The 12,938-nt window shown below is 40.5% G+C and overlaps 1 protein-coding gene across 1 annotated transcript in view; it reads right to left on the bottom strand.

Moving 5' to 3' along the window:
- arhgap24 (Rho GTPase activating protein 24) overlaps positions 1 to 12,938 on the bottom strand; it is a 153,605-nt gene that overhangs the window by 66,903 nt on the left and 73,764 nt on the right. The window lies entirely within an intron of this gene.

The raw sequence follows: 12,938 nt of genomic DNA, 5'->3' as shown, positions 1-12,938 counted from the left end.
ACAAACAGTTTGGTCCCTATAGTCTCTGAATTACGTTCCGTGCCTTTCTGGTCTATGATAAAGAAATTCTAGGTTGCAGTTTCTAAAATATGGGATAACATAAAACTTTCATTATTTCCATTTTATTTGCACTTCTATTATAAGGATGTAGTTAAACATCAAGTTCCTTTGTGATTGAACAGAACTTTGAGATGATGAAAAATTGCAGTATCAATTTTGCTTTGTTCCTATTTTATAGCAATGTTAAAATTTGTCCAAATGATATTTTTCATACTTTTTAAATAAAGCCTCAATAGCCAAGCAGCAGAGAAGGTTTAAGTGCAGAACAAAGGCTCCACCTCTGAGATTGGGCCAGCTTCTGATTTCCACAATATAAATGATATAAAGGTTAATGTGCTTCATAATTCTTAACAAAAGAGCCTAAGAGACAGCCCTCCTACAGTCCTGACCTCAGGTCCATAACTCCTCAAAATGAATTATCATCCGTGCCAAACGTTGACCCAATATTTAGCAATAGCACATCTATGGACACCTCAGAAAAACACCATAATGAAGCATCCGTAAGTCTCGGCCTGGCTCGGTTGATAGCACTCTTCCCGCTGAGTCAAGGTTGTGGAGTTTAAGCCCCATGTTAGAACTTTTGAGTTCCCAGTCCAGGCTTACACTTCAATCCAGTGTCAATGATCAGGACACCAGGAAAAGCTTCCTTCTCTTTTCAAATAGCGCCATGCCATTAAAATGTGGTGACTCATGTATTTGTAGGTGTACGTGAAAGCCAATTTGTGCACAGCAATGTCCCACAAACAGTCATGAAGTGAATGACCAATTGTAAGTTTTGGGGAACTGTTGGTTAGGAAAAACTCCCTTCTCTTTTTGAATAGTGCCATGCGATCTTTTAAGTTAATTAGTTAGTTAAATGTTAACATCACAGCTAAGAACTTATTATGCTTTATTAAGCCGATGTATTAATGACTACAGTGGTACTCTATTGAATGATAAACAATATACAAGTCACCAAACATTTCTGCCCTTTTTGTAAAATAATTAAAAGTCTAATGTAAAGAATTAAAAATCTAATGGTATAGGGGAAACATTTCACTTTTAAAAACACGCACACATTGACTTTGTTTTACTTGTTTCATTATTGCTCTCAGATTAAATAAATAGAACTCTTTAACAATACTTCTAGCCCTCTGCACATCTGGGAAAATGTTGAACAGTTTCAGTAGACCAATATTTAAAGGTTGAGACAAGTTGAGATGAATAATTCTTAAAAATCTTAAGAATTTTTAAGAATTATCTTAAAATCCGTGTAACTATTATACGAATGAAAGTTCACTAAAGTGGCAGTGATACACTATTTAAGTCGGTTATTGCACAGTGTTTACCTGAACGCTTATGAGAATCACTCTTGATCGGTTTGAAGCAGCTCAGTCCCATGTTCTTCTCTGCTGCCAGTCTAGCTGCTCTACTACTTTTAACGTGCCCGGTCCATAGTTTCTCCAGCACCATTAGTTCCTTGGCCAGCAAGGAATCCCTATGACAAACCCTTTCTGCCTGAGAGGCAGCCCAGTTAAATTAAATACACTTCTGGTCTCCCTCCCCAGCCCTCCTCCATTGCAAGTTAGACACTAACACCACACTCCTCCCCTGTAGCAACCCCCGGCCTTTAATCTGTATGGCTGCCTCACCAAATATAACCTGTGGCCCTTCACACAGGACAGCAATACTAATTACTTCACACACACAGACAAGTAAGGTAGACCTGACCAATCAACTGCAGTGTACAGGGAGGACTTATGCGCCATCGCTTTGTGGTCTCAGATAACTTCAGTGTCTGAAAAGATCGCTTTGAATTTAATAATAAAAAAGTGTTGGTGATGTCCATAAATTGTTCGTTTTTCTTTCACACGTGCTGCTGTGTGCAATTGGCTGCCGGGTTTCTGCCACAAAATATACAGTCAATTCCCTTTACAGTATATTCTGTGAAGCGCTTTGAGACGTCTGAAAGACATGATAAGGCGCTATTTCAAATGCAAGGATTATTATTATTATTAAGTCGGTGTTTTAAAGCCCATGTTACTTAGTATCAGTGATTATGCTTTATGCCAGTTCCATACTGACTGCCAAGTAACCTTGAATATACTGCACCTTTTTTAGTCAGTTAGTCAAAGTCACGAGGAGTGACAAGGTCTGCCACTGCACAGACAGCTTACCAGAGAGGACATTCACGTTCCGAAAAATGTCATAATATTCACTGAAGACTGACATTTCGCCCACAAAATGTACAGTCAATTCATTTTACAGTGTATTCTGTGAAGCGCTTGAAGAATTCTCGAAGGTGTGATAAGGCACAATATCAAATGCAAGGATTATCATTATTAGTGTTACACCGAGAAATGACAGATTCATAGGATCTGATGTCAGTGCAATGGCAACAGATCATGTCAGAAGTATTTTTTCTTTATTACGGCTAAACACCAGAGTCACAGGTTCTGTTAATGGAATTATTAAATTCTGTATTTCTAGAATCATTCTTCTTATACATTATATAATCGATATATGCATAAATAGGCCCACAAAAGATGAATGAAATACAATGCAGTGAGGCATATGTTGCTTTGTAAGGTAACAATTTAGAAATATTGGGTGGGGGGGGGGGTTGGGGGTGCGATTTGTTGTATGTACTAATTGTCACTGATGTTAATTATCACAAGAGAAGGATTTGCGATCCATTACAGTACTTACTGACTGGTTAGGACTGAATACTTCTGTGAGTGTCTAGAGAATGGCTGATGCAAAGTATGGAGCAGCTTCAGGTCTCTAATATATGTGACAATGGTTGGGAGATCTAAAGAGAGAGGAACTTTGTGTAAGGAAATGATTAACTAGTAATCTATAATAATAATCTTTACATTTGGTACAGCACCTTTCACATTGGGAGGACGTCTCAAAGCGCTGCCCCTTTGAAACTCAGCAGCCAATTTGTATCGTCCCACTAACAATGAAGTGAATGATCAATTTTATCTGGTGGAATGTAGGCCAGGACACCAGGAGAAACTCCCTTCTCTAATCTCCTACCAAGTAGGAGATAACCTTTACAGATTTGAAACATAATACAGGGAGGTTACTTTGTACTTCTCATGAGAATTTCTTGTCCTTTAACTTCCATTTGTCAGCTATGTTGCCCTCCCCCTCCCATCCATTATCACAGTGGTATCCACTGCTTGCTTGATGGCAATCCTGCAAAGACAGAGGATACAACCCAGATTTCATCTAGAACGAATTGCTAAAGTTTGTGTGAGCCACATGGCCTTGTGAGAAACACCACCGCAGAACTAGGTAAAAATCAAAGTAACCGAAGGGAAATAATAATGATTCTTGCATTTGATATAGCGCTTTTCACATCTTCCAGATGTCTCAAAGTGCTTCACAGAATATACGGTAAAGTGAATTGACTGTATATTTGTGGGCAAAATGCAGCAGCCAATTGCCACAGCAGTGTCCCACAAACAGTCGCGGATTGTAGTGACCAATTTATTATCGAGTTTTTTTCTTGAGGGATTATTATCAGTAAGGAAGTGGAGTAAGGAAACTTGCCCAACATTTCGCCCTGCCGGGAATCGAACCCAGGTCTCTCGCTTGTGAGGCGAGTGCTCTAACCAATGAGCTACAGGATTCTGGCAATAGTGAAGCAGGATCCGGCAGGATGACGCAATAGTGTAGTGGGATTCCTAGCCTTCATTGCCTGTGGGTCAAGTTCAAACTCAGGCTGCTGAGTGCGTGTCTGCAATCTCACTTTTCAGAGCTGTCGACTGTGTAAGAATGCGAAAGGAAAAATAACTTTCAAGCCTCCGTGCCAGGAGGTATTACTCCCCACTGGATCAGAGGTTCAATTGTCAATTGAATAGATAATCATGTCTAGTCTTAGTGTGTATTGTGCTTTGGGATGACAGAATTCAGTCTTTTATGAACTATTTGCATTCAAAATTCAGGAGGGAAAATTGCCAACAGAACCAATTTTGGCATTAATTGAAAATGTGCAGTAGTTCAAGGTTCTTCAAAGTAATTCTTTATTGGCTCCAAGTCAGCAAATATGGTCTCTGAAGCCAAGCTCCCTCGCAGGCACATAACAATTCCAGGGAACCTTTCCTCCTCCTGCTTGCAATTTAAACAAGCGCAAGCAGAGGAGATATAATTGACAGAACAAATAATCAATTGTGGGTAGTGCCAAGACATTAATACAAACACCAGCTCCAACCAATACTCTGTTGCTCCCTTGGGAAGACACAGTACTGATCTTCTGAGGCAGAGAGCATTACCAACATGATTAGCAATGCTACTACTCTTTGTAAGGGTTCAAGGCTGGCACCACCTTGCTTTGCTTCTGTTTGGCCAGCGCTGGACACCTTGCTCTCTGCCTCGAATAACACTATTTAGTGGACCCAATGCCTGGTAGAGCACTGAACTCCGAATTTTCTGCTGCAATTGAAAAAGTTTCAAACCAATCAAGAGATATTTTGTCCACAGTGAACTACTTACTGAACTCCAAATGAAATTTACAGACTAATTTTTAAAAATTTTAAATGTATTTACTTGGAAAGACTTTAATAGCGTTATTAACCATGGGCACCAAGTAGGTCAAACAGAAACAAAACAAACAGGTCAAACAGATCTGAAATTCATTGCCAATCGAAGCCCCCTGAGCTTTGAGGTAATGGAAATTGCTATCTCTAAATAAGGAAAGATAGATGAAGTAATTTAACATTGTGAGGAGATAACTTTCTGCTTGCAATATCTGTGAAAAGGCAGAAGAAACTTGCTAACTAGGTGACGTGTTACCGAATCCTTTGGCTATTTGCTATAAATGGCTGTCTGTGTGCAGAAACGATCACAGAGAACAACCATCAATCTCTGTTAATAAAAGTGACAAGATTATCTCTGGGTATTTTCTCATAAAATGTTATCTGTAATAATAATTTTCTCGAGACCACCCCTCCCCCCTTCCCCCTCAATGTAAATGAGGCCCATCATCAGACTAAGGTAAAACGATTTATAACAGTCTCCGCATAATGTCACACATAACCAGGTTGTCTGAAAACATCTCCATATCAAATCACCAATGTGTATTTCTCTCTCAAAGCCACTTCCTCCACTATCTAAAGTAGTTAACATTCAATTGATTTCATATACCATGCGAGAGACAGAAGCCATCAAATAGTGGGACATTTCGTCTGCCGGGGAAAGAAATCATTCACACGTTTTAATGAACCCATTCCAACTAAATTATCACCCCTATTGAAGAGTGAGAAAAGAAAGGCTCATCGTTGGCTACTGAACCAAATGCAGGCCATCAAGTGAAGTCTTGCAATCTTGCTTTTCATCAAAATTCTTCACATTTCACAAAACACTTAAGAGTTCCATCAAAAGCAACTTTTCCAATATCGCCCAATTTACTGCACCTTTAATAGGTGTAAAAGCACCTGTGACTGCTGATTAACAACACAGAACACAAGCCTCGAAGACTGGAGGAGAGAATACTGGCAGAGGAATCACTCCAGCCGGGGTGAAGGAGCAGAATTTGGGAGTTCTCGAGTTCTGGCAAAGTTCCTTAAGTAACTTTTTTCAATCAGATCCAATTGAGAACTTGTTGTTTTCTCTTTACCTGAGACAATGTAAATTGATGATGACAATTTGAATGCCAGTCGAACAGGCAAATAAAATATTATGACATGCAAGCAGGTTTCCACATCAAACACTTAACAGTAACTCAGTAATACTGCAGACCCAGTCACGTGATCAGGTCTGTCTACAGGGAGTATTGTCACACAACTCCACTTTTCAGCTTCCAGCAGCAGTGTAAAACCTCCACATCAAACAAGCCATTAATCACATCTCCAGTCATAGGCCTGCAGTCACAGGAAAACTGACAAAAGATCCTATGGCACAACTAATGTTAGACCAATAGCAAATACAGTAGAATCTCATCTTTCTCACCTACAAACATACTCGTATTCTGTGAAGCACTTTGTGATGTCTTCCTGATGTGAAAGGCTCTATATAATAATTCTTGCATTTGATATAGCTCCTTATCGTGACAAGGAGCTGTATCAAAGCACTTGAAAGGATACACTAGATTGACTGTGTATTTTGTAGGTGAAACGCGGAAGCCAGCTTGTGCACAGCAACGTCCCACAAACAGCCTATTTTTATTCGGGAGATTGTTGGCCAGGACACTGAGAGAAACTCTCTGCTCTTTATGAGTAGTGCCATGGGATCTTTGAAGTCTACCTGAACAGGCAGATGGGACCTCTGTTTAATGTCTCATTCGAAGGACGGCACCTCCAACAATGCAACACCGTCCCAGCACTGGAGTGCATTTGAGTCTTCGGCTAGACTATGACATTCCAAATCCCGACATGGGGCTTGAACCCACAACCTTCTGAATCAGAGGCAAGGGTGCTTCCACTGAGCCAGGCTGAAGGCTGTATCAAACGTAAGGGTTATAACTATGACAGTTGGCAGGAGAATTAACTATTCACATGTCCGAGTGTCATTTAAACAACAACAATGCTAACTAACATTTATATAGTACCCTTCCTGCAGGTTGGTTAGCATCTTGGGAGCGTTCAAAACTTTGCATATACTGACATCCAAAACACCCCACTCCGTCACAAGAGCAGTCACTAGCAGTTTTGGCAATAACAATAACTAGCATCTTTGGGCTGGTTTCGGTTCCAACCATTGTGCCAAAGCCGGGCAATGATCAGTCATTATAGGTTGACAATTGTCAGCCGGTTTAACAAAACAATGTGCTCAGAGTGTATCCCATCACACATGATATTTTTCAATCCAGTAAAGGAATTTGGCATTTCTGTTTTGTATTTAGTTGGATTTCTTCTAAGTAAGCGCAGCAAAGCCTCATACTGGAAGCATAGCAAGAGTTTTTCATCTCCCAAACGTATGATTTAAAATCCATCTTGACAAGTTAATATGCCATGTCTTTCTCTGTGACCTATGAAGCATTTTTCCATACAAATTTACTGGCTCATCAAATAAGCAACTGTAAACAGGATCTAAGTGGCTTCACTGAAGGAAACTGTGTGTAGTCAGAGGCAATTCTCCCTAACATCAAATGTTAGTCAGTTTGACAGAAGATAAAAGGTCAAGTAGACAGATCTACAATAAAACAACAGGCAGAAAAAGTTAGGGCAAAGCAGCTAAGCCTGCAAAACAACACAAAAAGACCTTTTCAAGGTGGCAGTTTATCCATTTCACTGCTGTTCTTTCTTCCAATTTTAAATTGGATCTCTTACCCCCACCTCCGCCACACTGACCTTTCTTGTCAGTCATGTAAGCTGGAAAATAGGTTGTTGTGTATAACGTTATCTCAGAGACATTACCACTCTGTTGCTTACCCACGAGAGACTTGCACATAATATGAAGTTTTTTTTTTACGAATTGTGATTGGCTTCACATGTAATTGCTATCAAGTGTAAAACTGTGTATTTGTAGATGAAGTATCCACAAAGCCTTCTGAGAGCACCAAACTGGTGAAAGGAAAATAGAAAATAGAAGGGATTTTCCTCTGATTTCCTGGCTAACAATCCTCCAGATCAAACTGACCATTCACTTCATGGCTGCCACATTTGTATCCTCTGAAGTGATTTGAGACGTGATCCCGACATGAAAGGCGCTGTATCAAATAGAAGGACTATTCATAAATATTAATTGAAAATCTTCATCCCAGTGTGGCTGGAACAGTTAAGCTCTAAGACTGAATCCCAGCATCACAGCGAGCGCAAAGCCAAGCCCCTGAGCAAGGCAGTTACAAGAACATCATCATCAACAACAACAATTTGCATTTATACAGCACCCTTCACTTGGAGTAGAGGCTCAGAGTGCTATTTTATAAATGGAAATATATAAGTCATTTGGTTGGTTTCCTGAGATAATATTATAACACATACTGCAAACAAAACCATTCCTCACAATTGTTTCTCTGGTTGGTTTATGTCAGTGTTGGTAATGGAATCCTTTTGTATCTGTGGCCATCAGCAGTAGCACACACAAGTCAGGGATAGCACAATGCCAGACACAGAGCAAAGTTCCAACAAGGTACATTAATCCCAACCTAAGGAGAGGACCATGTCACGCACAAGTGTTTCTGAAACTAACAATCTTTGAGGCCTTTGAGTCAGACTGACACTTTAGTGCCAATTAGTGCTGAATTATGGACATTTTGTGCTGTGGATCCAGCTCCATTAGGAATTGGATTGAGTCTGTCCAAACTCATTTCACATCAAAACCTCACAGCTGTCAAACACATGAGATTTTCATAAAATCAGTCTGGACAGCGCCCAGAGATGAAAGCAAGTGTTCCAGTTGTAACACCCACTCTGGCTTTACTTGACACCATACATTAAAAATGTTCATAGGACAATTTTGAAGAGATTACTTCACAACGCTGCAGGCTCTACAATTTATAATAATGCATGTATTTGGTATAGTGCTTTCCATGTCAGGAGGATATCTCAAAGTGTTTCACAGGATTTATTGTGAAGTAGAGCCATTGTGTTTCTAGGTGAATTCAGCTGCCCAATTGCACACCGCAATAACCCACAAATAGCCATGAAACAAATAACCAATTTTATTTGCGGGATTTTCAGCTAGGACACCGGGATAAGCTCCCTGCTCTTTTCGAGTTGTGCCATGGGATCTTTAAAATTACCTGAAAAGGCAGACAAGCCCTCGGTTGCACCTAAAGGATGGCACCTCTGACAATGCAACACACGTCCTGCACTACATTGCAACGCCAGCTTAGACTATGCAAGTGCCAACTTCGGGAGTGAACCCATAGCCTTCTGACTCAGAGGGAAAAGTGCTACCAACTGAGCTACGTGTTGAACATACCATAAGAGAAGGAAGTTACAATACAATTTAAATTTATATAGCGCCTTTCACTTGGGAAGGATATCTCACAGTGCTTCACACAGCTTTGAAGTTGAAATAATTCTTCCACTATGGTAACACACTACATACAGCGCATACCATCACTCGTACCGCTATCAATACGTCACCTTTGCCATCATTGTTTCGCTCACAAAATACACAGTCAATCCGCTTTACACTAAAATCACATGAAGCGCTTTGAGACATCTCAACATGATAAGGCGCTGTATTAAATGCAAGCATTTGTAAAATTAGCATCATCATCATACAAAATCTTCATAACTTATTGATAGAGGAAATGGCGGAGGGGAAGATTGATCCATGTGATATTATCAGTGGTGATAATTAATACACTGACTTAAAGTTGGTGAAAAGCAGTCAGTTGCTATCACTATACTGTGAAGTCGGTTTGTGGTACAGGGAAGTGCCTACAGGGAAGGACAGCTCCGGCCTGCACTGACCTGTCGCTAAGCACCTGAAGGCAGAACCAGCCTCACAGTGGGCATATCCTGTAGTGCTTGCCTCGCAAGCGAGAGGACCCAGGTTCGATTCCTGGGAAGGGCGAAATCTTAGGGAAATTTCCTTATTCCACACGCCTGTTTACCTAGCAGTAAGTAGGAACCCGGTTGTTAGTCGAATGGCAGATCACTTTTCCGGGGTTAATAATCACTTTAAAAAATAAAAATAATAATAATTTGGTCACTCAATCTATAACTGTTTGTGGGACACCGCTGTGCGCAATTGTCTGCCACTTTTCACCCTCTAAATGATCAATTCCAGTCAATTCACTTTATAGTATATCCTGTGAAACACTGTGATGTCTCGAAGACATGATAAGGTGCTATATCAAATCCAAAGATTATTATTATTATCATCTATTTGCCAAGGCTCCTCACACGAAACCTGGATTAAACTGCTCGTGCTGAGTAAGCCTGGAATGCAGCACTGAACTTCAATCTCAAACATCAACGTGGCTGGCATGTCACAAGCTGCCCGATAAAAATCCTCCCACCATGCTGGAGACAGATGCCTGCCAGGTAGCTGTTGAGAAAACTCTGGCTCCAAGATAACATGTTTAGGAACGGAATTTTGGAAATGAGCCCACTCTCTGCAGTGGTCTTGAAGTCTAGTTCGGCATTGCTGATGGCAGCACAGCCAGCCTGGCTTATCAGCAGGACTTGGAGGGACAGTCCAGTCACTGGGGGCAGAGACTTTTGCCATTCAGCTTCCATTTCCCTTGCAAGCCAAAGCCCTAATGGTGCTTGCCAGGCAGTCATTTCAATGACAAACTGCATAGTTTTAGCTGGCTAGATTCCAGCAGTACCCCAACGCACACTCTGGGGTCCGCAAGCCCTTGCTCTTGCCAAGCTGCAGGGGAATTAGGTAAACAGGATGTATCCCTCCAGGGAGAGAGTACACTTTCCATTACAATAAATATTTCTGGAATTTCCATGTGTAGGTGGGATGCATGGAAATCTCAGTTTGTTTTGGATACTCTTAAACATGGTGATGGGTTTCCACAAGTGTCAGACAGACACCCGGCTAACCAAAAAAAATCACTATACTATTCGTGGGTAGGGAGGGAGGCTCAAGGGTGGGAAAGACACTTCTGAGGCTAGCAACAACTCATGACTGCTTTGACCACATCTTGGGTTGATGTGTTTATTATTACATTGAGATCAAATGAATGATGGTCACTTTCTGAAGAATGACATTTGGTAGATATGTACTTTGCTCATCTGTCAGGCCCAAACCAAGCATTGCTGGAATAAAAACATCACATTGGAGTGCATTGTTTTCTTTGGGGTAGCAGCATCTGTACGATGAAAAGGCTTTGCCATCCTGGCAAAAAGTGCCTATAGAGGAGCTTCGAATTCTGGAATATTTGCTAAAGTACATCTGGATCATTAATCAGTGAGCTTGGCTGTCAGTATAAACCTGGTTCATTGATCTCAGAGTAGAATGTCATGCCGGCTACATCAGGAATTCAGATGAAGTGATCACTATAGGAGTCTGTGGCAGGAAGACAGTTTCAAGAGAAACAAAGATCTCACTGTGTTCTTTGTTGATATTGGAGGGGCAATGTTAGATGGGGGTAGAGAGTTCCTGAAGCCATCAATGTGCAAGGATTGGTTGTAGGGTCCATTAAAAGAGGGTTTGGTATGGGTCTGTGCTTTGATTGCTTAATACTAATTTAATGAGTTGGTCAGTTTGGCACAGTTGGTACCACTCCCGCTTCTGGGTCTGAAGTTCATGAATTTGATTGTAAATCTGTCTATTCGACATGGGTACTTGAGCTAATAAACTAGATTGACACCGACACTCCAGAGCAGTACTGGGGAAGTGTTGATTTGTCAGAGTTGCCTTCTTTCTGATGAGACATTAAACAATCTACCTATCTAGATGGAGGTGATAGATTTCATCACATTATTCAAAAAGAGAGGAAGTTTCTCTCTCTTTCTACAATAATCTGTCATTCACTTCTGACTGTTGGTTGGTACTTGCTGATGCTAATGGCTGCCATGTATGCCTACAAAATTTATTTCAAAACTCTACCACCCATGTCCTCACCCATACCAATCCCTACCCATTCTGCAACAGTTCCATTAGTCGACTTCAAGATCCTCACATTCGTATTCAAATCCCTTCACTCTCTGGCACCTTCCTACCTCTCCGACCTCCTCACACCCCAATCCACCACCCGACACCTCCGCTCGACTGGCACCAGCCTCCTGCTTGTCCCTCGCACCCTCCGCCCCAACAACAGAGGTTGCGCTTTCAGCCACTACGCCCCGAAACTCTGGAACACTCTCCCTCAATCCCTCTGTCTTGCCCCCCCTCTCCCCTTTTCAAAATCAAAATCTAACCTCTGAGTCTACGATACAAATTTACATTTATATAGTACCTTTCACATTCAAGAGAATGTCTCAAGGCGCTGGACAGTTAAGTGCTTGCACTTGAGCTAGGGGATATAAAACATCTCATTAGATTAAAGTTTTACACATATTTACGTATTCGGATAGGATTAATTAAACGATGTATAAAAATAAAATTATTATTTTAAAAGCACATAAGAGCATGATACTTACTAGCAGATCGTAGGAAGACATATAGTTACCATTTTTATTATTATCATCACAATTATTATTATTATTATCACTCACTTATTGATTCAGAACCTGAAACGTCTGACTCATTTTACCTGCATGATTTAAATAAGCATTGAAATAATGCTGACGTTGAAAACAAACACTGCAAATTGATGAACTTAGTGGCTGCTAATTGTGGATGCACTAAGTTGCTATTTAAGTGCTCCAATACATTATCCTATATTAAGGGTACTGGATAAATGCAAGTTGTTCTTTCAAGAAATAATTTCTATCAGCAACAACATTATGAAATGTGAGAGAAGTGAGACTCTGAAGATGTTAATCACTTGAAGGTCCAGCAGGGGACTGTGTAAATTTATATCAGAGTCAATATTTTCACATAGCCATACAGTATTTGAATAAAGTAAGCATTACGTTCAGAATTAAACTCTTCACCTTTATCAAAAAGGAACAATGAAAACCAAAAACTCTGGAGTAAACAAGTCATAAATGGGCTATTTTCGCTACATAAGAGAAATACTTAATATAATAATAATCCTTGCATTTGTTTCAGCGTCTTATCACATTGTCAAGACCTCTCAAAGTGCTTCACAGGATTTTACTGTGAAGTGTAGTGACTTTGAATTTATAGGGAAACACAGCAGCAAATTTGTGGACACTAATATCCCACAAACAGCCAATGTTGGGCAAGTTTCCTTACTCCACGCGTCTCTGTTTACATAGCAGTAACTTGGAACCTGGTTGTTAGTCAAATGATGGATCGCTTTTCTGGGGGTAATAATTCTTTCCAAAAAAATTATGATATAATAAATTGTTCACTTCAATCCACAACTGTTTGTGGGACACTGTTGTGCGGAATTGACGGCCGCGTTTCAC

The sequence above is a fragment of the Callorhinchus milii genome, unplaced genomic scaffold (genome assembly GCF_018977255.1).
Source record: "Callorhinchus milii isolate IMCB2004 unplaced genomic scaffold, IMCB_Cmil_1.0 Scaffold1, whole genome shotgun sequence".
NCBI classification, from domain to species: Eukaryota; Metazoa; Chordata; class Chondrichthyes; order Chimaeriformes; family Callorhinchidae; genus Callorhinchus; species Callorhinchus milii.
The sequence above is the reverse complement of the archived record's forward strand: the minus strand, read 5'-3'. Positions and strand labels throughout refer to the sequence as shown.